Raw genomic sequence first — 26,992 nt, 5'->3', positions numbered from 1 at the left:
TTGTTTGCTCACTTTGAAATGGCTAATTTTATGTGAATTTCACTTTAGTAAAAATATGTGTGTGTGTGTGTGTGTGTGTACACATACACCACATTCATTGGATGAAAATAAAACAAAAATGTGTAAAGACCCTGAAAATTATCCGGGCCAATTATGTGGAGATGCTTAATTGGGACGTAAAGAAGGGACAAGGATTGATTCTAATCACCAGTGCCTAATTATTAGAAAAATAAACCCTAGTATCTATTTCTTATGACAGTCTTTCCAATTGATATTACCTTCCGGAGCAAGATAACAGGAAAAAAAAAATCAAATTCTGGCACCAGAAAAGGTCAACCACTCTCAGTTACATAGATCACAAAATACTGTGCCTGGCAATGAGCTCCTCACCGGCAGAGATCACACTTACTTCATCTCTGTGTCCTCAGAAGCCGGCATCGTGCCTGACACAATTCATGATGAATGTTTTAATGTTGAGTAGTTTAGCAAGGGGAGTAACGCTGGGATGAAGTGGCCATCAGATCATGTGTCATGTTGGCCAATGGAGGATTGAACATCCAAACCCCTATTGCAGTCTTCCAACCAAAGCAAGCAACGAAGAATGGTTCATTCTTTCCCAGAAGAGCCTTCTACCTCCCCCCCATAAGATGTCCAAGGATCAATTAAGAAGTTAGTGAAAATGAATAATCCTGGGCTCCATCTCCAGATATTCTAGTTCAGCAGGTCTCCAGTTGGGGCTGGAAACCGCTTATTTCAAAAGAGGTTCTCAGGTGGTTTCATGCAGGTCATCTGTGGACCATGCTTCTAAACACATGGAAGCTCAGGGCTGGGAATGGTCAATGTCTTTTTACACAGGAAGTACAGGGTTAGTAGCCATTATATTCTTTTGTTTTCATTCCGTATAAGAAGAACTTTATAACAACTAAAGCTGTCCAGAAAATGAGAATGTCTTGTGGCGTCATGAGCTTTAGAAATAGTCACATGGTTGAAGATTCTCTCAGGGGTGTTATGATAAATTCCTTTGCCCTAAGCCGGATTTCAATTGGTTGGCTACTAGGGTTCCTTTCACCTCAGATTCTGATTCTATAATGAAAAGAGGTTGAGGGAGGAGTAGAGGCGGATGATTCATGTATATGCAACTGCTTTGAAAAATGTGGATTACTATAAAAATCTGAAATATTATTCTTAATATTCATGATTTGGGGGCAGAAGTTTAACATCATTTTTGGAATGTTTGTGAACTTCATTTCTATTTTTATGAAAATATTCAATAGAATATTATATACAAATAGATGAATTTGGGAAACTTGAATTTTATTTGTAAAATATAATAGGCCTGATGTTTTCAGCATTTATTTTGTCTTCAGTTCTAATAATTTTACCTTTTTTTCTGATCTTGAAACTAATGAACTTTCACAGTAGAAAATTTATAAAATTTAAAAAGTTAAAGAAAAAAAATAAGATAAAATCACACAGTATTTTACCACTGAGAGAGAACCTCTATTAGCATTTTGGACTATTTTTCTTCCCCTCCCTTCCAAATACACACACACCCACAAAAAATTTTATGGTGAGAATTTTGCTGTTGTTTTACACAGCCTTTGAAAACATATTCTTTTTTTTTTTTTTTAAGATTTTATTTATTTATTTGACAGAGATAGAGACAGCCAGCGAGAGAGGGAACAAAAGCAGGGCGAGTAGGAGAGGAAGAAGCAGGCTCCTAGTGGAGGAGCCTGATGTGGGGCTCGATCCCATAATGCTGGGATCACGCCCTGAGCCAAAGGCAGACGCTTAACCGCTGCGCCACCCAGGCGCCCCTGAAAACATATTCTTAATCAACAGCCTACTATACTATTAGCAAATGGATTAATGCCAGAATTAAATGGCCCTTGGGTCCAGTGTGATATTGACTAGTGGAGAACTGAACTCAAAAGCCCGTGTGGCTGTCTCCAAAGTGAGGCAAGCAAAAAGAATTCTGTTTTTTATTTGATTTGTTTCTTATCTCTGGACAGTTAGATTATTTCCATTTTTTTCTCTTACAACAAGTATTTGATAAAAATGCTTGCACATGGTTCGCTGAGTTACCTCTATATCTTTAGGTTAGATTTTCAGGTATGGAGATTATCGTTCAAATCCTATCAACATTTGTAGACATTCCATACATATTTTTAAAGTGCTTTACAGAAAGATTGCACCAAATTATGCTTCCACCCACCACGGATGAGAGGGCTTCTCTCACTATACAGTGGCAAACACGAGGATAAACAATAAAAACAAAACAGAAAACTCTTCTACCACATTTAATGGGAAAAAATTTGAATCTCGTTTTCACTTGCTGTCCTTTGATTGCCAGTGGAGTTGAATATGTTTGCCAATCCGTATAACTCATTCGTATCTTCTTCTAATGTTCCAGTTTACTTTTATAACATTTCTTCACCTGAGGCCCAACTGTGGGGAAGTTTAATCTTCAAAATTCTTCATAGTGGTACTTTTTTGGAGGGGGCAGAATGTGGATTGGGAGGGAGAATTTTATAAAGAAGGAGATGCATTTACCAAGTTATTTTAATATTTATATTATTAATTTTTTTTTAATGTGTGGCATTTGGTATCTGCAGAGCTATGAAATGGAAACTTTTTTCTTGAGAATAATATGACAATAGATATGAATGACTTTTTCATCAGCTTTGGAAGACACTATGCAATAATAAATATACATTTTCCGGTAACTACACCAAAATTCTGTTTTTAATAAACTGAAAGTTTCAATCAGAAAGAGCTAGTTTCAGGCAGATTTATTTTTATATTGAAAAAAAAAACCCTCAACTTGACCAAGTTTCTTCAGCTTGTATGATAATCAAGATTCTGTGCATCTCCTGTCTGGGTAACTGCCCACAGGTTACTGGGGACGTCTTCCAAGTGAGCATGAGCCCATCCTGCACGGTAGCGTGCTGTCGCAAATTTCTGAATTCAATACAGTATATGTTTTTTCTCAAGCTTTCTCCTGTGAAATAGAACATTTGTTAAATAATATAAGTGCATTGTTGCATTTTAACATCTCCACAGTCTATTAAAAGGTCACACCCTCAGAGCGTGATTTAAATGAACTTTCTAGATACTACGCCTTTGTCAATAAACTTTACCCTAATGTACTTCTTTAATCTTACATTTTGTTTTAGGAAACAAACTTTTCCTTTCATTTTTGATGCTTCAGGTGTTGAAGCTGTGGACTGTGCTCGGTTTCCTAGCAGTAGCATTAGCCTTAATAGCTTGAAGCCTGTGTTGAATTGTGCCTTGCTTTACTATTGGTATTCAGATCTCACTTCTTAGTCTATGTCCTTGTACAAAGGAAAAATTGCCTTCTCTTCAATTATTTTCTTTCTCTACTTTTCACTTAAGACTAGAAATGGCCAAAAAAATATCCTGCCAATTTAAAAATGGTTTCCCCCAAACCACACTTTCCAACGCTTGTGTTTTTCTTCTATTAGTTTGCATCTCAAAGTGTATAGTCTGTGATTCAAAGTGTGCAAGAAAGAAATGTTGCTATTCATTTGCCATGACTAATTGAAATGTTCGAGCATTCCATCCCATTACGTATTGGGGAACACAAACGTTGGCAATTAAATGAATTCCAGACTTGTCCATTTAAACAGTTTTTTGGATAAATATTCAGTTGATTCAAAGTCTAGCTTCTTCTTGGTGATATTTCTCTCATTCCTTTTCTATTTCTCAAGATGGTGCTTGGGTTCATGGAAAAGCTTCTGTACCTACTTTCAAAGAGCAAGGAAGTCTGCATGCTGTCCTTCACATCTTTGCTGGTCTATGATGTGAACAGCCAATAGGGTCTTTTTAGTCACCAAGCATGCAGCACTAGTGCCTCCTGAATTATTGTTACCATTGCTTTTTTTTGAGGGGGGGTGGCATAATGCTGTTGACACTCATGGCGGGCGAATGCCAAGGAAATGTCCAGCTTCATTTTTACTACACTACAGCCTTATCTCAACTCTTACCAATTCTGCAGAATCTCTGGTCAGTGTCCTTTCATCTGCTCCTAATCTCACTCTGGTGGTCTCTTTGTACATCCACTGTTTCCCAATTCAACTATCTTCTTGTGCCTCTTAGTTTCATAAGGCAACTTCTAGATCTCTTCTACACTCCCACTTTCTACTTCGATATGTCAGATGGCCCTTTCTCCTCTATAGAGGTAACCCCGATGTTGATGCAAGCTGTCCTGAAGGTTCTTCTCAGGACTTCCCTCTGATTGAATACTGCTAGGTCAGCAATTTCTAAATGACATCCTAGAAACATCTTCAGTGGCATCCTCGGCTATCATCATGCTGACCTGAGGTATTTTCTTCAGACATTTGTGATTTTCCCGAGCTATGTCTACCTGAAACATCAAGTACTGAGTTTTTCAAACCTTCCATCTTACCTCTTAAGTCTTCCTGAGGGGAAAGCCAGGACACTTAATTTTGATTCTTGCCTCCTTCCTTCCAATTCTTTCGGAGTCACTGCTCGGACTACTAGACCTTTTGCTTTCTTTTAGTTGAAATTGAGCTTTCCCTACATCATACTCTTTTTCCTCTCTATACTAAAGCATATTTTCATACTCCTGTGGTTTAATTTGTGTATGAAAGTAGCTCCTGGAATTTAGAAACTCCCTTTCTTTTGCCACAAATCCTGATTCACAAGACCTTTGTCTCACTACACACTGATAAAAAATAAAAAACAACAACCTTCCTTGAACAATGCCTTTTTTCCTCTTTGTATTCCTGCTTTAATAATCCAAATCCTGCCTGAGATAATGGATGCCTCTGGCTGAATAGGGGGAGGGTCAATTAATTTATTTCAAAAAGTCTTATCCCCGTTATAGTTGAAACTGATGATATTGATAAATTACTTTTATCTTCCAGTTGTTTCCAAATTCATTTTAGAGGAACCATTCCTTTTCTCCAGAACCTACTTTTAAAAACAAAGTGTTTTTAAACAAAGATATACTATAGTTTGTCTTCAGCTACACAATAGCTCCCATGTAGTACTACCCATAAAGATTTCAATGAAAATTTCTTTGTTTTTTTTCCAATTTCAATCCAATTCAACAAGCATCAGTTTATATTTTTTAACCAGCCTCTGATTATGCATCTTATAGGCAAGAGAGGTTTACGAAAGGAGAAGACAAGGTTTATAGCGCCTCAAAGGTAAGGAACCAGATGCAAACGCGAAATAATCAGGATACAATGCAAGAGCAGGAAGAATTGTATCAACACACAGAAACTGTTTATGATAGGTCATTAATAGATATGTATTGTTCTTCACTGTGCGTTGTATAGACAACACAGTGTAGGCTCTCTGGGCAACTTGCAAATAATGAGAGTTAGAGAGGACATTAAAATGGAGGAAGAGAGATGGGCTAGTGCTCACATTTTTAGTAGAATCTGGAAATGTAGAAATGAGGAAATCCTCTGTTCCAAGCAAGAAGAAAACAACTTGGGGAGCAACTTGGCAAAGAATTGTGGGTTCAGAGGGCAGTTCTGTTATGTTAAGCTTTAAATTGGCTGAACAACACAAGTCATTCTAGAAGAATGTACTTTTTCAGATACTTGTTCTTGGCATTGCCTCCCTTGTTTTCCCCACCTCCATATTTTTCATAAAGCAAATGCTTTGTCATACATATTCTTCCTCTTCATGGAATTGATGTCGCTCGTTCCACTGCTTCTGTTTGCTTGGTCACGGCTGTCCACGAATCTTTCTTCTCCCAAGTGGACTGTCTAAGTGAGGCTCCTAGCAAATAATGGGCAGCCCAAGGGTCAGCCCCGATGGGGCTTGCAAGCTTTTAACTTTGGAGGAGAGCCATTTTTGCTACTAGTGAGACTTATGAGAGTTTGTTTTTCTCCTTATGTTGCAGCTAAATTTCCACTGAAATAATAATAGCTCAAAAAACAAAAAAAGAAAAAGATCCTACCCTTTCATCTTTTCTCACTCCTTTCGCTGGCAAGTATGTTGGGAAAATGAGAAGACACTGCTAAACTCTCTCCCCACCCACAGCTCTTCTGAAACCGCCTTGTCCACAGTCGCAGGGTCCTAAAGAGACTCATCTCAAAGACTTTTATTTCCATTTCATTATCCTTGCCCTTGCCACCACCCTTGGCACTTTAACCAAGCCCTCTTAAAATGTTTTTTCCCTGGTTTCTAGAATGGAACGCTCTTCTGATTTGCCTCCTACCGCTCCAGGCTATTCCTTTTCTGCCTCCTCTTGCTTCCCAAATGCAACTATTTTCTGAGATTCTGTCCTTATCTCTGTCTTTTCTCCCCTTGAATTCACTACCTAGGTAATCTTGTTCACCTTTAATATAATTTCTATGCAGACAAACCTTAAATATATATGTTTATATATAACTTAAATTAATATGTATTATATATTAAATATATATTTATATATTTACATATTATATTTATATATTTATATACTTATAAATATATATATGTTAGATCAATCAGTTGATAGATATAGATAGATATCGCCAATGGACTTCTCCAACGGACTACAATTCAGGATTTCCAAATGTTTGCTGAACATTGCTATTTTGATTCTTGTGCTAGTCACTTCAAATTCAATGTGTGCAAAGCTGAAACTCCCACCTCCTTTCTCAGGTCTCCCCTCTTCACTCCTCTGTATCCATCACTGGCAGTCACGTGCTGGAGCTGGCTCTTACCAGCTTATGGGGCCTTACTGTGTGCCCCTGTTCCCAACTCCAGTCTGGCCATGGTGTGAACATTTACTCCACAGATAAATGCTACAAATTGCAGGTTTGTTTTCTTTTCCTCTCCTCTCTTTTCTCTTTTCTTTTTCTTTTCTCTTATTCTTTTATTTTTATTTTTTTAAAGATTTATTTATTTATTTGAGAGAGAGAGAAAGTCAGTGCATAAGGAGGGAGAGAGGCAGAGGGTGAGGGAGAGAGAGAATCTCAAGCAGATTCCCTGCTGAGCATGGACTCTGACTTGGGGCTCAATCTCAGAACCCTGAGATCATAACCATAGCCCAAATCAAGAGTTGGACACTTAACCTACCCAAATGTATGTGCCCCTCTTTCTTTCTCTCTCTTTCTTTCTTTCTTTCTTTCTTTCTTTCTTTCTTTCTTTCTTTCTTTCTTTCTTTCTTTCTTTCTTTCTCTTTCTCTTCCTTCCTTCCCCTCCCCTCCCCTTCTCTCCCCTCCCCTCCCCTTCTCTCCCCTCCCCTCCCCTTCTCTCCCCTCCCCTCCTCCCCCCTCCCCTCCTCCCCCCTCCCCTCCCCTCCCCTTCCCTCTCCCTCCCTTCTTTCCTTCCTTCCTTCCTTCCTTCCTTCCTTCCTTCCTTCCTTCCCTCTCCCTCCCCTTCCCTCTCCCTCCCTTCCTTCCTTCCTTCTTTCCTTCCTTCCTTCCTTCCTTCCTTCCTTCCTTCCTTCCTTCCTTCCTTCCTTCTTTTTCTGAGAACGTTTTCCAACACACCACTGATTATTGTCATACCATTCTCCCAATCGCCTAAACTTGACACTTAGGGGTAATTTTGGACAACTTTCTTTTCCATATACCCTAAATCCATTCAACTGTCAAGTCTCTAATGCTTACATCACTCCAAACTTTACTATGTTCATGGCTCCTGACCAATTTCTTGCTAGGCTTTTCTCACAGACCTTCTCTTATCTCTAACCAACTTAGCAAAATTCTGCAAAGTTAATCTTCCTAAGGAACAGTTGTGATCATAGTCAAAAGTTGCCAGTGATGTTCCTTGCTTACCAAAGTTGAGTCATTAATTTTCAGTAAAGCTCAGCTATAATCTGGCCCCTAGTCCTACTCCAGTACACCACACACTTCAGGATGCTGAGCTCCTAGTTTGTGCCTAGATCATAAGTACTTAGGAAACCCCAGAGGATGACATTGTCTAACCGACCAAATGAGGAAGCCTTGTTGACTCTGTGCCTATTTTGTTCCTCCTGAATTCCTCCTCTGCCATTTCCACACACCTAGATCTTACCTATATGTCCAGGGTCAGCCTGATGGCCACTTCTCAAGTGGAAATTATCTTTTTTCATCATCTAAGGACCCAATCTTGGAGCATTTTACTTTTACAATCACATCATCAGTAACATTTTCTGTCTTTTAGTAAGTGAATATACTACATTCTATTTTTTTTAAGTGGCCAGGACCATGGTGAACTTCTTGAGTCTAATGGGCATACAACCAAAATGTGTCAAATAAATGGATGTGAATGAAAACACCTAGGATTTATGTAAAATTATTTCATCTCAAAAATTATCTCATAGTTTCCCATTTTTTACAACATTGTAATGAAGGAAGAAATCAGAAATTTAGCTCATTTGTGATATTACTCATTGGGAAGTTGAGGACTATCACTAAGATGAGTTTATGCCTAAGACTTGAGATTTCCTGGGGCGCCTGGGTGGCTCAGTCGTTAAGCATCTGCCTTCGGCTCAGGGCGTGATCCCGGCATTCTGGGATCGAGCCCCACATCAGGCTCCTCTGCTATGAGCCTGCTTCTTCCTCTCCCACTCCCCCTGCTTGTGTTCCCTCTCTCGCTGGCTGTCTCTCTCTCTGTCAAATAAATAAATAAAATCTTAAAAAAAAAAAAAAGAAAAGAAAAGAAAAATTCTAAAAAAAAAAAAAAAGCCTTGAGATTTCCTACTTCTCCAACATCATTTCCTACCATGCACACCCTTTACATTCGAGGCAGAGTTGATAAGCTTGGATGATGGATTGGTTAATATCCCTCTTCCTTGGATGTGAAAGGAAGGAAATTAAGGCTTTTAAGGAAACACTATACTGGACTGTAAGCTTTCTGAGGACAGAGACCCAGTCTGCTTTATTCTCTGGAATAACTCCAGTACCTCGGTTGCCTCAACAATATTCAGTTAAATTAATGAACCACACTGCCTGTGTTTTTTCAACACTATAAGCAGAAGGATGAATACCATTCCTAGTATTATTTTGCAAAAGTTTATTTTCCAAAGTTTTTTTTCCAAGCTACAAAATCACTGTGTTGTAGATTAAGGACTTCTCCCCAAGGGCTTTATTGGTTTATTTATTTACAGAGTTTGACTATAGCGTGGCAGATAGCATCAGTAACTGAGCACAGAGGAAGAGTAATCGGGCACTGTTTTAAAATTTACCGATGACCTCCTGCAGCAGTAACACTTTAACTTAGGCAGTGTGAATAACATCTCTAAATATTTTTTACCCTTACTTATCTATTAGATGATGGCTGACATCCTTAAGTGTGCAAGGTTATAGTTAATGATCGTTGAACATATTTATCTTGTTCTAAATACATTTACTTGCTCTCAGTCTGGAGTTTGGGGTTTGTTTGCTTGCTTTTGTTTTGTTTGTTTATTTCTTAACATTAGACTGAGAGGTTTCCCCTTTGTTTTCCTCTCTGATCTGGAAATGGCTCCACTAGCAAAAGCTAAATATCTCTTTGAAATGTGTGTACACAGACTGGTTGACAATACAAATTGGTAAACCATATGAGTAGATACTGCAATCTGCAGAATATCACCATAGGCCAAGATCCAAAATGAGAAAAAGAAATTTCTGAAACTCATGAGGGTAATAGATAACATGCCAGGCCTAACCAGAATTGCTGAACCAGCTATTAATATTCTCTCTCTATATACAAGTATGTATTATTTTCCTTACCCATATCCTTCTCACAATACAGCAGATGTTTTTATATGAATATTGTATCTGCAGTTTAAATTTTTGCTATGTTATACCCCCATAGCAATATTTATGTTGAAAGCTCTAGTCCACTAAACACACCTCCCTCATGGAAGGTTTTAATGTCCTGAATTCCTCTTGTGTAGCTAACAATTATTGGATTATGGCTTATGGAAGCTTGTTCGAAAGTGTAGATTCCATGAACAGCTTTTTTGTACTTAGTGTTCAAATGAGACAGTAAGGCCCATTAACCCATCTGACAAGCTACTTCAAGAGATCGTGATTCTAAAATATGAATGTAAAAAGCAAAAGCATTATCTTAGCCTAGTCCCTTCCGTTTCTGTCTCTGGGTAATATTTTCTCGATTAGTGTGGTGGGTAGACTGTTGCTTAAACAGGTCAATGCAAATTAGCCTTGTGATTTCCTTTGTAATAAAAGTGTGATCTCCTTCACCTAATCTGTAGTTGAGTATTATTCAGGCTATTGCTTTGTGTTTCTATTAAAGACAGAGGAGTCAGAAGAATGGCAAATGTAATCCATTATCACCTACTTCAGATATGGGTTTTAAATGATTTTTTTTTAGTTTAACATAAATTTTATAAAATGTTGGCTGTCATCTTTGAAAGAGTGACACTGTACCTTTATTTTAATAATTTCTTGGAAAATGGTAAATAATCAAAACTTCCAACATGTATCATGGTAGATAAGGCACTTTTAAAATATAGGAGAAATTTATCTCTATGGCCAATGACCAAACACTAGCTAATGTTCATACTACCAATACGGGAAAAACATGTACATCTATAAATGATATGAATTATATTTTCATTGCGAGGAAAGAGATTGTAAATTAAGTAAGTCCTTTGGCCTTCTTAATGATGATTAATAATAATGGCCAATAATAATAAACACCATTTATTGAGTGCTACCCATCTGCCAATCCTTAACATAAACTAATTTCACCACAGCTCTGAATACGTATTACCCCGTTTCACAGGTGAGGAAATCAAAGAGAAGAAAGGTTATATAATGTATGTAATGCTTTGTCTTGGAAAATTGCTGAGGGTGGAATATAGTGCCACATCTCTCTGGTTTCAATGCCCATACTCTTTGAGTATTTATTTTGTCCCCCACCCCTAAACTCTGTCCATACAGCCAGCTCCCACAATTTGGAAAATGTACAGTTCCTAACGGAGTTTATAGGCTCCCAAGTTCACTTATAAATGTCCTTTTCAGGGGCACCTGGGTGGCTCAGTTGGTTAAGCATCTGCCTTCAGCTCAGGTCAGGATCCCAGGGTCCTGGGATGGTCGGGCTCCCTGCTCAGCAAGGAGTCCGTTTCTCTCCCTCTCCCTCTGTGTGTGCTCTCTTTCTCTGTAGCTCTCACTCTCTCTCAAATAAATAAATAAATAAAATCTTAAAAAAAAAAATAAGTCTTTTTCTATAAACCAGTCTTTTTCTTACAGGTACTTATAAATAAGACCCTAAAGCCTCATTTTTTTGGATCTTATTTCAATCTTCCACATTGTATCAAAGTATACCTTGACCTGTGACCCATCCCTTAATTCCCACAGTGAACACAGATGACCTTTTTCTCAGCTGGCCAGTTGTTTAAATCTCTACCTGTGCTTGGAGAGACAGACTCAGCCTCCAGCTCCTCTGGCCAAGTGGGAAGCTTGTCTCACTCATTTCTTATCTGCAGCATCTCTCACAATGTCTGGCACTAAATGAATGGGTGTTTTGTAGCTAATTGTTTCCCTACAGAGACCTAGAGCTCCTCCAACGTCAGGACCACATCTAAGGGTTCTAATATGTCTGCCTCAGGGCCTAGGGGGATAGAGCCAGGGCCCACACCCACGTGGTAGAATGTAAGGAAGGGATGAGTTAATCACGAGACAAAGCAGAATAGCAGCCCCCCTAAAACTACAAGGAGAATGGTAAACAAATGGGCCAAAAGTCTTGCCACTGACGGGTTTCTTTATGGAATATTTTGGATAATAATAAACAAATATCAAGAATAATAATAATAGATCTCCCTCAATGTCCTATTATATCCCTGAAACTGTGCCAGATTCTTAATCTATGTTATCTTGTTTAATTCTTAGGAAAAAAACAGATCATATTTTTCTTTTTTAGAGGTGAAGAACTCAAAAGGCAGAGCAGTCACTGCTGTGAAGTACCAAGCTAATTTGAACACAGGTTTGTCTCCCTTTAGTTCGCAAGCTTTTCCACAATCCCAAATCTGGAGTTTATCCAGGAAAATAAGAGGTTCCTGCATCTTATAAAATACCACTGATTCTTTCACGTGTTTTGTGTAATTACAGACTTACAGCAGTTCAATGAGTTTTTATAAACTATTTATATACTTAAAAATATAGTCTGCACCAAGTACGTTGTTATTTTCATGAAATCATTAAGTGTGCATCCAAGAATTGGGAGCTAAATAAGGCAACCGTTGGCCACACTGATATTTTTAGGTCTGTTTTACAGAGGGGGGTGCTGTATGCATGTGTGCAGGGGTGTGTGTGTGTGTGTGCAGGGGTGTGTGTGTAATGTGTTACCCACAATACTAAGAGAGCTCAATTCTTGAGATTGATGATTATCTCTCATTTATCTCCACGGTTAACAAAGGAGGAAAGTCCTCAAAACACATCATTTATATTGTAAGGTAGCCTATGCTCTACCTGATGAAACGAATTGGGAAACATTTGAACTATTGTATGCAGGCATCAATTTTGGGTGCTGTCTAGTAGAGAGGCACGTAACCTTATTACACTATTATCCAAAGGAAAGATGGGTATAAAAAGGAAGAATAAAATACTGAGCAAATTGCTTGTTCTTTACCCAAGTTCACCCTGGAAGATGTCTCCTTTCTGGTTCTACTCTTTATTTTAACCTCCTAATTTAGTTTGTGTTTATTTAATTATTTATCCATTTCAGAAAGAAATTTACCAGTAAAATGACTAATTTTTAAAAAGAAACCAAATATATTTCAGAGGCTCTGCCAATGTGTAATGTCTTCTAACGCTGGCCAAAAATAGCAGTAGACTAATTTTGAAATCACTGTTTTCTCTGTAGAATTCTCAACGTTATTCTCATTTGCCCTCCTTTCTTGAATCCCCCACCTCCAAACTCCCACCCCGGAAAAAAAGAAAAACAGATTACAGTAAATTTTGGCAAGGAGTTCTATTGGCATCATTTTCTTAGAAGTCACGTGCTTTGGATTTCCTCTTGTTTATGATATATTAAAATGCCTTCCAGATGTTTTTAATTATGAAAAAAAAAGTTTTCAAGAAAGCAGAGTAATCCAAATAAAGTTTCCTCTTTTTTTTTTAATGGCCAATAAATTAGTATATTCCAGCTTATCAAACTGCCCCATAATTCTGAGGGTGACCTCTTTAAAGAAGGTCAGGCATTGAATGAGACAGCTACATTTGGGCAGAGGCAGGGTTTTACCAAGAACACTTTCAGTTCCTGTTTCCAATTGAGCCTGCTCCCTGCCTGGGGCCTAGCCTGATGTACAAGCCCATTGGCTGGGCTTGCTTAAATGTCCCACACAAATATAAACACCTCTACAGTGTGGGGAAGATGAAAGGAATAGCTTATTGATATTGTATATGCTAACGTTTGGATGTGGGACAGGAAAGACAGCACTGAGCTGCTGGTATGCAACGCTGAAGCCGGGCGGCATGGAGAGGTTTTCATTTACTGATGCTGGATGCGTGCCCAGACTGCCATAGTGGAATGCAGGGAGAAACACAGAAAGGAGGAGGACCACAGAATGGTTTTTCGTGAACATCCATGTGGGGCAGAAGAATAAATACATATGAAGGCTATGTTTCTAGAAATGAAAGAACTGGCCACTGAGGAGCAGTTGGGAGCCCCCCTGCCCCCGCCCCCCAAGTCCCAACCTGGCCCTCTTCATTTGTACTTGAAGGTAACCGTTCATCCTAATTTTGATTCAGGGCATGAGTAAGACTATAATTCGGCTGAAAGAGAAAGACAGGGCAGGGCAGGAAGAAACCTTAGCTTGCTTTGCCTGTTGTTGTTTTAAGCTTAGCAAGGAGAATAAATGTGTTTTTCTTTGACTAATGTTACCAAAAGAGAAAGAGCTTTGTGGATTATAGACATGGTAGCTTTTAAAAATGTATCTGCTGAACATCTGTCATGTGGGACAGACCAGTAACCCTTTAGGAAGTGGAGATTTGGTGACTCACAGTGTGAATTTGAATTTAAATGGCACATTCATTGGGACATTCATTGGCCTCACTTAATGGAGTATTTTCTGATAATTAACTCCCATCCGCCTAGCCCCACCTCATCTCTCTGTTTCTAACTCTAAGCATATTTGCCAACAAGACTAAGTGTGTTAATGATGATAGCTTTGGAGAAATAGCTCATCAAAATAGGGGCCTGCCAGGGTGTGGTGCTTGAGAAAATTTTAAATCAAGAAAGTAAGACAGTGTGACACATACAAACCAGTTACTCAGTCCTCATTCGCTGCGTTCCGACAATGTACAGAGAAGAAATGGAATCCTGTAGAAGGGAGAAATTAAAAAGAAGTTTCACTAGGTAAGAGCGGATGGGGCAACAGAGGAAAGTTATGGGATATTCTAGAGGATTCTAGTTCAGAGGTTAAGAAGATTGGAATTTAGAGGAATTGATAAGTATCTTGAGGAGAGAAAAGGAAGCTCACCAATGGGTCCAGGATAGTTACCTTGCTATCGGCATTCTGCAACTGGGATTCTGCAGCTATGCACAAAATAAGTGCCAGATGGGGCCAAAATATTATTTGTTTCTTCAGTCAAGATGTACCTAATGGTGACGGGCAGAAGATAGCAGAACAAATGAATATAGCAGGGGTATCTATTAATAGCAGAACAAATGAATATAGCAGGGGTATCTTGTCATCTGCCAAGATAGCAGTGAGGTAAGAAAGGAATTAGATTAAAGAAAGCATCCCTGGTGGCCATTGATGAAGACCACTTGATGCAGTTTGAATTAAACGATTGGAAGAATCTTTGGGAAAGTGTTACATCTGGGAGAAGAACAGGTCAACAAATGAATCGTGTGGAATAGGACAAGTAGGAAACTGCCATCCTTACCGAATTGATGAGACTCTTGAAGTTACCAATAGCGTCAACCTAATGAACAGAGGTAAAGAAACAGATCGAGTGATTCGACAGCTCGGTTTAGTAAACATTTATTTCTGACTTACCACGTGTTAGGCAAAATTCCGCGTACTCTTGAAGAAACAAAGACTGACACTGGAGCACGAATTTCCTTGGCTTCTCTAGCCAGAAAATACACCTGCTGACGTGGCTTCAGCCGAAGGACATCACCCTCAGATGTAGGAAGCCCACTGTAATCATTCAAGCTTTCATCTTTAGGAGGAAAGCAAGCAGGGCAGCGAGGGAAAGAAAAACAACCCCCAGCTCTTTCTCCTGCCAAAGAAGAGCTGTAATCCACAAGGAGATAAATGGTCCAGGCAGATCACTCTCATATTCAAACAGTATTGCCCACGTTCTCCCGACAGTCCTTGCCCTAAGAGTTCATCGTTTCGCATTCCAGGTATGACTTGCTCAGAAATAACCTGGATGCAGCCCCAGGATACCTCCTTCTCCTCCTCTTCCTTCCTCCCCACCTTGCTCTCTCCGTTCTAGGTAGAGCGGCTTTCTCGCCGCTCACGCTAAACATGCCCCCACCTCAGGTTGTTATCTTTGTGATTCCTTTTACCTGCATGTATGTTATTGCTCTAGATATCTGCGTGGCTTCTATTCTCACTTCTAGAGGGATCTGCTAAAATGTGACTTTATCAAAGTGGCCTTCCCTGACTACCTTCTGCAGAACTGCTCTGCCTCCATCCCCTTTATCTGCTCTATTTGTCTCCAGAGTATGTATCACCAGCAGACAAACTATATAATTTGCGGGTTATTTCTTGCCTTCTGCCATTTGAATGTGACCTCCATGAAAGCAGGGCCTTTGTCTCTTTTATTCCTCACTAGTTTCCCGAACCTGTAATAGCGGCTCGCTCATAGTAGGTGTTGAATAAACATTTGTTGAATATAGGAATTTGTGTCCAAGGAAAAGCACAAAGTGCACTTGGACATGGACAAAAGATAGAATGATTCTAGCTGAAAGTGTCATGAAGGTCTTTGGAAATACGGTTGATGGAGATGTACTAGTGCCTGGGTCTGTGGTGGGAGGGGAGGGGAGGAGCAAGAGAGGGACAGGGCCAGAGACAGGGCCAGAGAGAGAGAGAAAGAGATTCTTATCCAACAGTATTCTTCAAAGGCTATACAATGTCAAATCATAATGATATCTGAGAATAATTACTAGAACTAGTAAAGGCTTTGGAAACTAAATCATTATGAGAGATGACTTACGGAACTGATAATTTTCTCAGCCTAAAGAAAAGAAAACAAAGCACGGAGGAGATAGGAGTAGGAGTCAGAGGATGGAACAATATGACTGCCTTTAAATATTGCAGAGATAGCCTCTGAAATAATGAGTAGACTTTTTTCCTATTGTTAGGACAGGAAGTTTTAGGAAGATTTGGTAATTTTGTTTTAAAATTCTAATCATTAGAGCTGTCCCAAAGTGGAATAAACCCCATCACTGTATAAATCAGAAATAATCCAAGAAAGCCATTGTAAACCAGACTCCTGTTTTAGGTAAGAGGTTATACCTGATGACTCGTCATTAAGTATCTTTCAAACTCGGTTTTTGCACACGCGCGCGCGCGCACACACACACACACACACACACACACACTTGTTGGGTTTTAACTACAAATCATCTAGCTAGTTTCTAAAATAGAGGACATCCAGTTAAAGTTGAAGTCAGATAAACAAGGAATAGTTTTTTTTTTTATCGTAAGTAGGTCTTATGCAATATTTAGAGGAAACTTTTATCAATAATTCTTTTGTTATTCATCTGAAATTCAAATCTAACTGGACATCCTGTATTTTATCTGGCAGCCTTATGCTTTAGGGAACAACATAACAAAATAAAGGTACGTGTCTTCAGAATTCAGGATTTCCAAATATAAAGCAGGGGATGACATGGCAGAATTTATTCACACATCTGTGGGCGTGATAGCTTTGGGGCAGATTTGGAGGTATTGATCTTACAGCCATTCCATCAAGTGAGGTTTTTTTCTCTTATTTTCATTTTTAAATCTCTTTTTTTCACAGTTTTTGAGAATTCTGAAGTGTATTTGTTTTAATGTTGATTTGGTGAGGCGGGGGGTGGGGGCACCCGTAGTCTTTAGAATTTCACAAGGGACTTTGTCCTAAGTGATTCACAGCATATCCTGGTGGCTTTTGGGCTCAGTATTTTCTTATCAAATCTAACTTCCAATTCAGTTAGTTGGGGCACATTCTTTAGTACTCATTATTAGCATTAATGCTGACGAACGATTGGATTCACTTTTAATAGACTATAATTTAAAAATGATAATTATATTGAAATTAAAATAATGACAGAGTAGTTACCAAACAACTTACTACAATTTTATTTCAGATCAATGGAAGCCTGGCTCAAATGACACTAATAGAAGGAAAACATTTCTGTTTAACAGCTGAAGAGATGCTGTTGTAAGGGCTAAGGCATAGCACTTTGAAATTATAAAATTTTTGACAGTTTTGAAATTATAAATTCATTTTTTAAACTTTTTCAAATTTTGTGCGACAAGTGAGGGGTCGTAAATATTTTCTGTTGCACTATTTCTAATTGCCTAATTTCAGTATTCACATGAAATGCAATCGCCTTGTATAAAACGGTCTCTGACCTCAGAAGGCTCAGGGCTACTTTGGAAGGGCAAAATGAACAGAAATGAAACAAGGACAAGAAAATGGATTCAGTGTGCTATCCGGTTCTAAAACCAAAAATGTAAAGCATAGAGAAATCATGCTGGGAAAGCTTCTCAGAGAAATGGGGACTTAATGTGTGCCTCGTAGGGTGGCTTGGGAATGCGTACTTGGAGAGGGGTGAATTTAAGGCCAAGGAGAAACAGTGTGCGTAAAACTTTTGACCAAAAAACAAACAAACAAACAAACATACATACAAACAAGAACGAGCGAAGGAGAAGGCAGTGGTGACACAGAACGCAAGGAAAAAGTAGAAACACTTCTGTCTGGAAATCATGGCACATGATCAGGAACAGAAAACAGAGTCACATTGATCAGGACCGTAAAGGCCACACCACAGAATTTAAGCTCACTGTCAGGCTATAGAGAACCATCATATATGCCTGCCCAAGAAATGGGCATCCCAAGATGGCATTTCTGGTGGCATTCATTGTTACGTCAGCTCAACAAAACCCACTCTGAACACTTCCATCCTGTCCAACCTAAACTCAGAGGACAGCAACCGACATGATCATTTTTTTTTAAGATTTTATTTATTTATTCGACGGAGATAGAGACAGCCAGCGAGAGAGGGAACACAAGCAGGGGGAGCGGGAGAGGAAGAAGCAGGCTCATAGCGGAGGTGCCCGATGCGGGGCTCGATCCCAGAACGCTGGGATCACGCCCTGAGCCGAAGGCAGACACCTAACCGCTGTGCCACCCAGGCGCCCCAACATGATCATTTTTTTTTAGTGTTTCTTCAAGAAAAGTCTTTTTTTTTAAACAGATTTTCGAGCTTATAGGGTTACTTCTATTCAAAATGAAGACCTACAAACTTCTCTCTGTGGATACAAATAAATACTTAGATCCCCGAGAATTTCAAGTGGCTTGGTGGCTTGGTGACCAGAAGGTGAGAGAATAGCTTGATCCTGACTTGTTGTCACAGGCAGGTCCCCGCTGAGAGCCACGGTGGGGCGGGGGGGGGGGGGGTGGCTCTGTCTGGGCTCTTGGATCAGGCACCGAGATTACTTTCTGAGCATTAATCTCTTTGAGACCAGGCACGCTCTTCCAAGAGATGCCACTTCCATACCGTTCTCCACCAACCAAAGAGGAAGGCATTTTTGTGAGATCTCTTTTTGCCAGCTCGTCCATCAGAGAATATTTATTTGTTCATTAATTTGTTTTATGAACATTGTACGAGTTACACAGTACAGTACCTTCTGATCATTTATTGCCAGGATTTATGCTCTGTGACTTGATGGAAAGAAAGTGCAGCCCCAGCATGGAGCTCCCTCATTCCCTGTGTAAGCAGTTGTGCCGCGATTTACACGGTAGAGACTTTCTTTTTAGACACAGTAATTAGCACTTGTCTCATTTATACATCTCCCTTAACACTGTGTCCCCTTTAAAAATATTTTTATTTAAAATGGCATGCAAGGAAATAGCTCAGCATGCATTAGGGGGAAAAAAGAAGAAGAAACAACAAACCACTGATAAATCCATCTGTTAAAAACCACAGTACACAAATTAAAAGAGTAAGTTAACATTATATGTCTTAATCCCCTAGCGCCATTGTTCGTGCTTACTGTTTCTTGCGGAATATTCAAAAGATATTTTTTCCAGTAGACCAACTCCTTTTAGTTCACACCCTGGAAATGCTTTGCTTGCTTTAAATAGGTCCATTATGCTCTCAAACACCCACATATTTACTGAAGTCCGGCCTTAGTGAAACTAGCTATATGGTTTTCCTTCTCTATTATTTATTTTGTCTTCTCCAACTCTCCCTTCAAACAATTCTTAGTTACCCGAAGATGTACTAAATTCCTCAACAAAGTTTGCCTACTAAATGCAAACTGTGATTCTGCCAGAGCAAGAGGCAGTAACTCAACAGTTCTAAGATTTCTTGCTTAATTCTTAAATGTTTCCCTTCCTCCATCCCTTGTGAGACAGGTGAGAAAAGCAATTGCCCCCACTGCTTAATGCATCACAACTCAGAAACTCACTCCATCCTTGTAATTCTGAATCCCAGCCCAGCTGGTGGTTCCTGGATTTCAGACTCTGAATATGAGTTCAGCACTTTTAAATCAATCACTCTGAACAGTATTTCTGTCACATGGAAACCTTTTCTTCTTTGGCAGAAAAGCTTTCCTGATTTTGACTGCAGCCCTGGAGAACTGGATAGTCTCATAAATGAAACCAGGATGTAGGAGAAAAATTAAACTAGATATAATTTTCTAACGCTGTCGTTCGAAGAGTCCTCTTCCATCTGCTGTTCGGGAAGACGAAGGCACCTCTGTGCCCTGTAAGATTTTTCAAACAGTTTCCCCATTCCAGGTTAATGGCTTGTTGCAGTTTGACTAGCAAGGGGTTACTTGGCTTAGGTGGAAGTAGAAGGGGGAAGGAAACACTCCTTAGATTCTATTCCTCTAGCTTCCCATTCTCCCTCCAATTATTCAGATGTTTGTAGAATCAAGTTACATCACAAATTTTGCTATTTATTGCTCCTCGCAGGTTACGTCCATCTCTGACAGTGCTGCTGTTGGGGGAAGGGATAAGTCGGTACCGAGGCCTCTGGGCTTAGCCAGATGGGACAGGGCACAGCAGCTTCGGAAATAATGCTTCTCCCGTTTCACTAGGACAAGTGTAAAACTCAGGCCTTGAAAATCAAGAAATAATGTCAATACCCTGCAAATGGTATAAGAGACCAACTCTTTGGGGGCTTTAAATAATAAGAACTCAACAATTTTTATAATTTTTACTCTTTACAGAGTCAACTATTCCCGACTCTTGGCATGCACCTCCTGTCGACTACCATATATGATCGATTTACCCAAACATCGAGGTAACACAGAAACTAATGCTTCCTATATTCTTAGCTGTCTACTGTGCTCTTCCATGGATACATGCGTCTCCCATCACCTAAAATGATCTAAAATGTATATAGAAATATAGACGGTAAGATATACTGAGAAAAGTGGACAGGGAGGTGCTGATTTCCTCTGCCAGAGTGCGCTGGAGGATACTGACAAATGCCATTTCCTGCCGCTTTTCATACAATGATTATTTCTTATATCTTGATTTCGTCAAAATGCCCCAAATATTTCATATAATCCCTTGGATACGTCGAAATGATTTTATCTATAGATAGCCATTTATTTGTGGACATTCAGTGTGAGATTTCTGACTTCTAAGATATGCTGGCATTAGTAGTTATGGGTATATATGAATAGTGAGGAAGAAAGGTTTCAACATATATGAGCATAACTAGCAAATTTATGGAAATAATATTGCAGTAAGTACATTCATTCACTCAACATTTATCCAGCACATATTTATTGAGTGTTTACTATTACTGAGTGCTGGGCCCTAGGTTAGCTATTGTAATTCACCAGTAGGAGAAACAGACATGGTCCCTGACTTCATGAATTCTGGACATTGGCTTCTTTGAAACAGGAGCACCAGGCTCTTAAATTCTTTAGAGAAACATCGCTGGACTCAATTGCTATAGAATTTGGAAAGTCTAAGTATGCAGCGATAAGCAAATAGCACTAAGGAAAGGCCATATAAGAGGTGTGCTTCAAATGGAAGAAAATCATAGAGCATTCGAGCTAAAAAGTACCTTAAAGATCTTATATCTCAGCCTTCTTATTAGAAGAATGAATTTCTTGTTTATGGTAACACAATGGTTGATGGCTGAGTTGCGTCCATAATACACGTCTCTTGACATCCAGGAAAGGACCTCACCAATCAGTGCACTTTGAACAGTCGTATGATAAATTCCAATTCCAGTGTATTCATTGCACAGGAAAGTGTAGTGGGTTGAATTGTGTTCCCCTCCCCCCCCCAATTCCTATGTTAAAGTCCTACCCTCCGCTATCTTAGAATGTGATCTTATTTGGCATAGAGTCATTGCAGATATAATTAGCTAAATTAAGATGAAGTCATACCGGCATAGGGTGGGCCTCTCCTCTAATATGACTGGAGTCCTTGTCAAAAGGAGAAGTTTGGAAACTGACATGTTCATTGGAAAAAGGCCATGTAAAAATTGGAATTACACTGTTACAAGCCAAGGAATTACCAGGAGGCTAGAAGAGAGGCTGGGAACAGATTTTCCCTCATGCCTTCAGAGAGAGCATGAACCGGGAGACACCTCGATCTCAGACTTCTAGCTTCCAGGATGGTGAGACAATTAATTTCTGTTGTTCAAGTCACATACTTTCTGGCACTTCCTTACAAGAATCCTAGGAAGCTAAGACAGAAGCCAATTGTATTTTAGGCTTACTCAGCTTGCTTTTCATTCATCAAACATCTCTTTATTGAGCACCTACTACATGCCAAGCACTGCACAAAACAGTGGATGAAGACCCAATCCCTCTCCTCAAAAAATACATGAGTATACCAAAGCATTAAATAATGATGCTGGGTTCCTCCCACCCCAATCTGGGATCCACTTCCATCTGTGTGGTTCTTTCCCAATAAATATGATGTATTCCCCTAATCAACACAGGAAGACTAGATTCCACTTCTATCTTGGGCCTAGCCTCTTCCCTGGAAATATGTGAAACTTGCTTCCCAGACATAGTAATCCTCTCCAATCAGTGAGTCATGGGCTGGGGGTGGGATTGGGGCCAGTGACAATCCCTTAGCGTGCTATTAAACCAAGCATCTCAAATCCACCCACCAGAGGAGTGCACGGAGGCCAGCACTGAGTCCCTGTCATGCTTTATCAGGGCCATAAAGTGAGTATTTAAAATTTTAAAGTTTTCAAATGAAATATACAAAAGTTGATTATTTAGCAGTTTATCAACATTACCCCCCCTGTGGCAAAGGGAACAGACAATAAAATTGTTCAAAAGAGGATTCAAAACTACTTTCTGCCGTTTTACTGCAACTTTAAAGAGGTCTAAAAACAAGTCTCCCAGAAGGCCCCTGGCCGGCTTTGCTGCTTGCACCCCTGAGAGCATGGCTGCATTCCTACAGCTGATGCCGCTGGAGTTGGTCCCTGTCCGTTCCCATGGGGACGGCGCTCTGTCACGCCTTCCAGGGCTGTGCCTGTGACAACCAGAAGCCGGAGCAAATTGCGGGAACTCTGGCCCGCAGAGCCTACAGTGAGACAAATTGTGACTTCGGTTGTCCCCACCTCATAATGACCTGTTGCCTTTCTCCATCTCTCAGCGACCGTCTGCCCCAAAGCTTTCTGTCCCCACTGCCACGATGGCCGCTTTCATGCAAAGAACAGTAAGGATGGAATGAAAGTCAGACACAATGTGGCAAAAGTTATGATCACCCCTTAGTAGTTTCCCTTTATGGGGACGGTAGGATTCCCACATAGGCACGTCAGGAAAGGAGAGAAACAAATCGTGCTTTTCCCAGGTTGTGAGGAACACCACACTATTTATGCTTCTAGAAATCCCACCGGAAGAGCTTGAAAGATGAACTTTTAAGTGAATTTATGAGGGTCTAATTACCCACGGATTTTAGTGCAGTTGCTATTTTTTACTTGAGGCCAGCTCTGTTTAAATCTTACCTTTTTTATCTAGAAAAACAAAATATACAGGCTCATAATGTCCAGAATATCCCTTTTAAATGGCAGAGGATAAGCCAACAGGTCTAGTACATCTGACATCTCTTTAAGGCCTCTTGGCCCTTTTGTGTTTTTGTTTTATTGTCTCTTCTCAGCTGCAAGAGAGCATAATGGGAAATTAAAATGTTCTCCCCTATGGACTTATATTGGACTTCCTGGAATTAAGCGTCTGCTGTGGTGGGTGTGGGACCCCCACTTGCCACTCTGTGGAGGACAATGGCCCCATGTCCAGTTGCACCTAAAGAGTGGCTGACCCAAAGTGAAATACAGACAAAAATCCAAGTTCCAGCACATGGTTATGAGATCACAGAGAGAAGGGAGAAAGTTAAGGATCATATTATTATTAGACTTAGGTACTCATTCACTCAGTCATTTATTTATTCAAAAATGTTTATTGAGCACTTACGGTGGGCTGGGTACTGTGCTAACCTCTAGGGATACGATGTTGCACAAAAGGAGGCGTGCTTACTATCCTCACAGAGCTCGAAGTCTGATGAGAGGGGGTCTCCATCAAAATGATAGAAATAAGTAAGTAAAAGTGCAAATGTGGGTGCCGCGAACAATAATCCTATAGTATTACATGGGCATAGAATGAGCCAGTTTTACCTAGTCTAGGGTGCTGTTCGTGGGAAGAGGGTCTCAGAGGAGCCTTGCCAGAAAAAAAAAAATCATCAATGTACTAAGATTTAAAGAACCTGTAGCACTCAATTATTAATAGCCAGAGGTGGAGGTGGGAATTGAAATGGGGTAGAAAACATTCTGGGCAGAGTACAGAAAGAGGTCACACATCCTTTGTCGAAGGAAGAAGGGCACATTTCAGGAACTCGAAGACCTATGTGCCCGAACACCTGGAGGGAAAGGTGTGAAATGAAGCTGGAGTGTAGCGGGAGGCAGCCAGTCCATGCAGGGCTTGGCAGACCCTACTAAAGCTTTGGAAGTAATCCAAAGAACAATGGAGAGCTACTGAAAGGCTTAAAGGAGAGAAAGTAACATGAGGAGGAAACCATTGTCCTGCTAGGATCAGAAGGAGTTAGCTGCAACCTGCGAAAACTCCCTGCTGCCCCCTAACTCCACCGTCAGCCCAGAGCCACACCTTCTAGAAACCCAGAGTAACTGCAGTTTACCATGGGAGCCCTAAAGGCTCAAATCATTTTATTTTCTTGCACATTGATTGAACAAGGTCATATTCCCCAACAATGGGGACAGCGAACTCTCACTTAAATTGCAGCAATCTGGACTGCATACCTCGCAAGATTAGCCACGACTTGCAGATTTAGAAAACAAAATATTCTTTTTTTTTTTTTAAAGATTTTATTTATTTATTTGACAGAGATAGAGACAGCCAGCGAGAGAGGGAACACAAGCAGGGGGAGTGCGAGAGGAAGAAGCAGACTCATAGCGGAGGAGCCTGACGTGGGGCTCGATCCCATAACGCCGGGATCACGCCCTGAGCCGAAGGCAGACGCTCAACCGCTGTGCCACCCAGGTGCCCCAAAACAAAATATTCTATTTGGAGTATCTCAGCAGAACCACCTGCTAGGAGAGCAAGTAAAACTTGTTGAGAATATTTCTGTATCACCTTTAATTTACTTCAATCTCTATAGCTAACTTCTAACGCAGTGCATATTCCAGACTATCAAAGATGATCAAAAGTGATAGTAATGTAATGTAAGTTGTTTACCTTCAGAAATAATGAGCTGATTCATAATAACAGAGCAATAACCACACTTCCATGTTACTGGCCAAGAAAACCTGGCTATTACCCAAATTTGGGTAAATCACACCACAAACACATGTTAATTTTGGCTGCCCCTCCTTACTTAACTAAATGTTTATTTCGAATTATCTGAGCTCCCTGCCTTCCTTTTCAGCCCCTCTTCAATACATTGTGGATGGAGGGATCTTTTCAAAACTTGAGTTTGCTCGTGCCATTTTGCCCGTTGCAAAGCCTTTGCTGGTTGCCCCTGTTGAGGGTTGGGCGGAGCATGGCCAAACAGCAGCAGGGTCATGAGGAGGCCCCGTGTGCAGCCCCACCTGTGTCTCCAATTTCATCTGGCCCTGTGCTCCCCACCACTTTCTGTGCCCGGCGCTCAGTGGGAGGGGAAACAGTGCTGTGAACAAGATCCCGCCTCTGTCCTCAAGACTCATGCCGTCCGGTGAGAGATGTTACATGACATGACATGGATTCCATTATTGCTATGTCAATGGGCAACTTTCGACACAGTTAAATGCAGCATGCTAACAGAGCACAAATGACCAACACTTAATCCAGGCTCGTAGTATCTGGGCAAGTTTTCCTGATTCAGCATCCTCTAACACATAGCTTCAGGGATGAAGACCACACAATTGAAAACTTAATTATATGTATTCTGATATAGGCCATTCTTTTTTTTCTTCTTCTTCTCCTATGCTAATCTTGTTTCCCAAATTATACTGTAAACTCCTTGAAGGCAAAGACTATCACTTACACTTATGTATACTGAGCATTGTCCCTATAGTTCTAACCACGTGGTACATGCTTCTAAATTATGGTGACCAATTAATAGGACAGTGAATTCTTGCCTCAGAGTGTGAGAGGCAAGGGAGGAGTGGTAAAAGAGCTGGGTACACCAAGTCAACAAGGAATGGAAAGCAGTGGCCATGGGGAAAAGGCTGGCGCAAAGACAAAGCTTTATTGGTACTTTTAATTTTTTTTCCAGTTTAACAGTGATAATGATATAACGACTCTATGATTTAATTGGCAGGTAGGAGCCAGGAAAAGACCTCACTAACTCACACTAATGAGAGGTAGGCCCATTGCAGTCCAATGGAGGTTGCTCTTAGTAATTGATTTTCTATTTTTAAAATATGTGCTTAGCTCACTCTGGCCAACATACACACCAGTTGACTGCAACACAGAATACACTTTGTTCTTTCATTTTGTCAAGTGTGGTTGCATTTTAATTATTTATGATAATACTTAATAGTATATTAGTAAGTGTCCTGTAGTGTGGCATGTAAAAATAATGAAGTCTCAGTAATATGAGAACATGATAGAGCTCTCAGCTATTAAATCTTTGCTGAGAAGTGAAATGAGACTGCGGGGTTCTTTGTGAGAATTGGGGGTTTGCAGATTAGGGAAGTGAAAATTAGCAAAGTTCTTCTGAATTACATTTATGAAGTATGTATATGGTGGTATTTTAAAATGCATTGAATATGACTAATATGTTTGAATATGACAAATATGTTAAGATACATGGTTCTTTTATGTAGACTGCTTAGTAGATAATAAGACTTTAAAAAAAATTAGACCTCAGCTGGTTTTTTCTTGATGGCGTACTTTTATATACTTTATTTTTATTTCTGATTCCCACAAAACACATTCTATCTCCAGATTATTAAGAATAATTTGAGCATGTGAAGGTTTTTTAAATTTCAAATTAATCTTTCTTATGGTTATGGATGGAGTTATAATCATTTCCTGGGGAAAAATAAGATTAATGTTTTAAAAGTTATATAAGACTTCATATTTTTGCTATTGGTATATTTTACATAGTTTTTTTACATAAATATTCTGTTACATCCAACTTTCCAATTCTAAATTCCAGAAATAAATTTTACAAGATTCAGTTGAATAAATGTCTGCCAGAAGACTCCACCAAATTCTACCTCCAAACACCATCCCCCCTGGAAAAAAAGGGGGGGGGCTTTTTCTCTGCAGCAGGGTCTTTGTTTTTTTCTACCATTTTAGAAGTGCTTGCCCAGTTCCTTTGTCTTGGTAATTGAAAATGTTTCCCAATCCTTTCTGGCCTTCTCTGCAGACCATCTCTTCTCATTCTTTGAATAGCTCCTTCTTCATTTCCTTGCCTTTTTG

General features: G+C 39.9%; 1 long non-coding RNA gene across 2 annotated transcripts in view; it reads left to right on the top strand.

Annotated features, from left to right (window-relative positions):
• LOC123795245 (uncharacterized) overlaps positions 1-26,992 on the top strand; it is a 170,904-nt gene that overhangs the window by 64,233 nt on the left and 79,679 nt on the right. For both annotated transcript variants that reach the window (XR_006780417.2, XR_015726294.1), the window contains exons 2-3: positions 11,842-11,904; positions 20,324-20,397. This is a non-coding gene — a long non-coding RNA (uncharacterized LOC123795245). The remainder of the gene's footprint in view (positions 1-11,841; positions 11,905-20,323; positions 20,398-26,992) is intronic.

Source organism: Ursus americanus, chromosome 12, assembly GCF_024610735.1.
Source record: "Ursus americanus isolate L20-20 chromosome 12, mUrsAme1.1.p, whole genome shotgun sequence".
NCBI classification, from domain to species: Eukaryota; Metazoa; Chordata; class Mammalia; order Carnivora; family Ursidae; genus Ursus; species Ursus americanus.
Note: the sequence above shows the minus strand (reverse complement) of the source record. Positions and strands in the feature narration are given on the sequence as shown.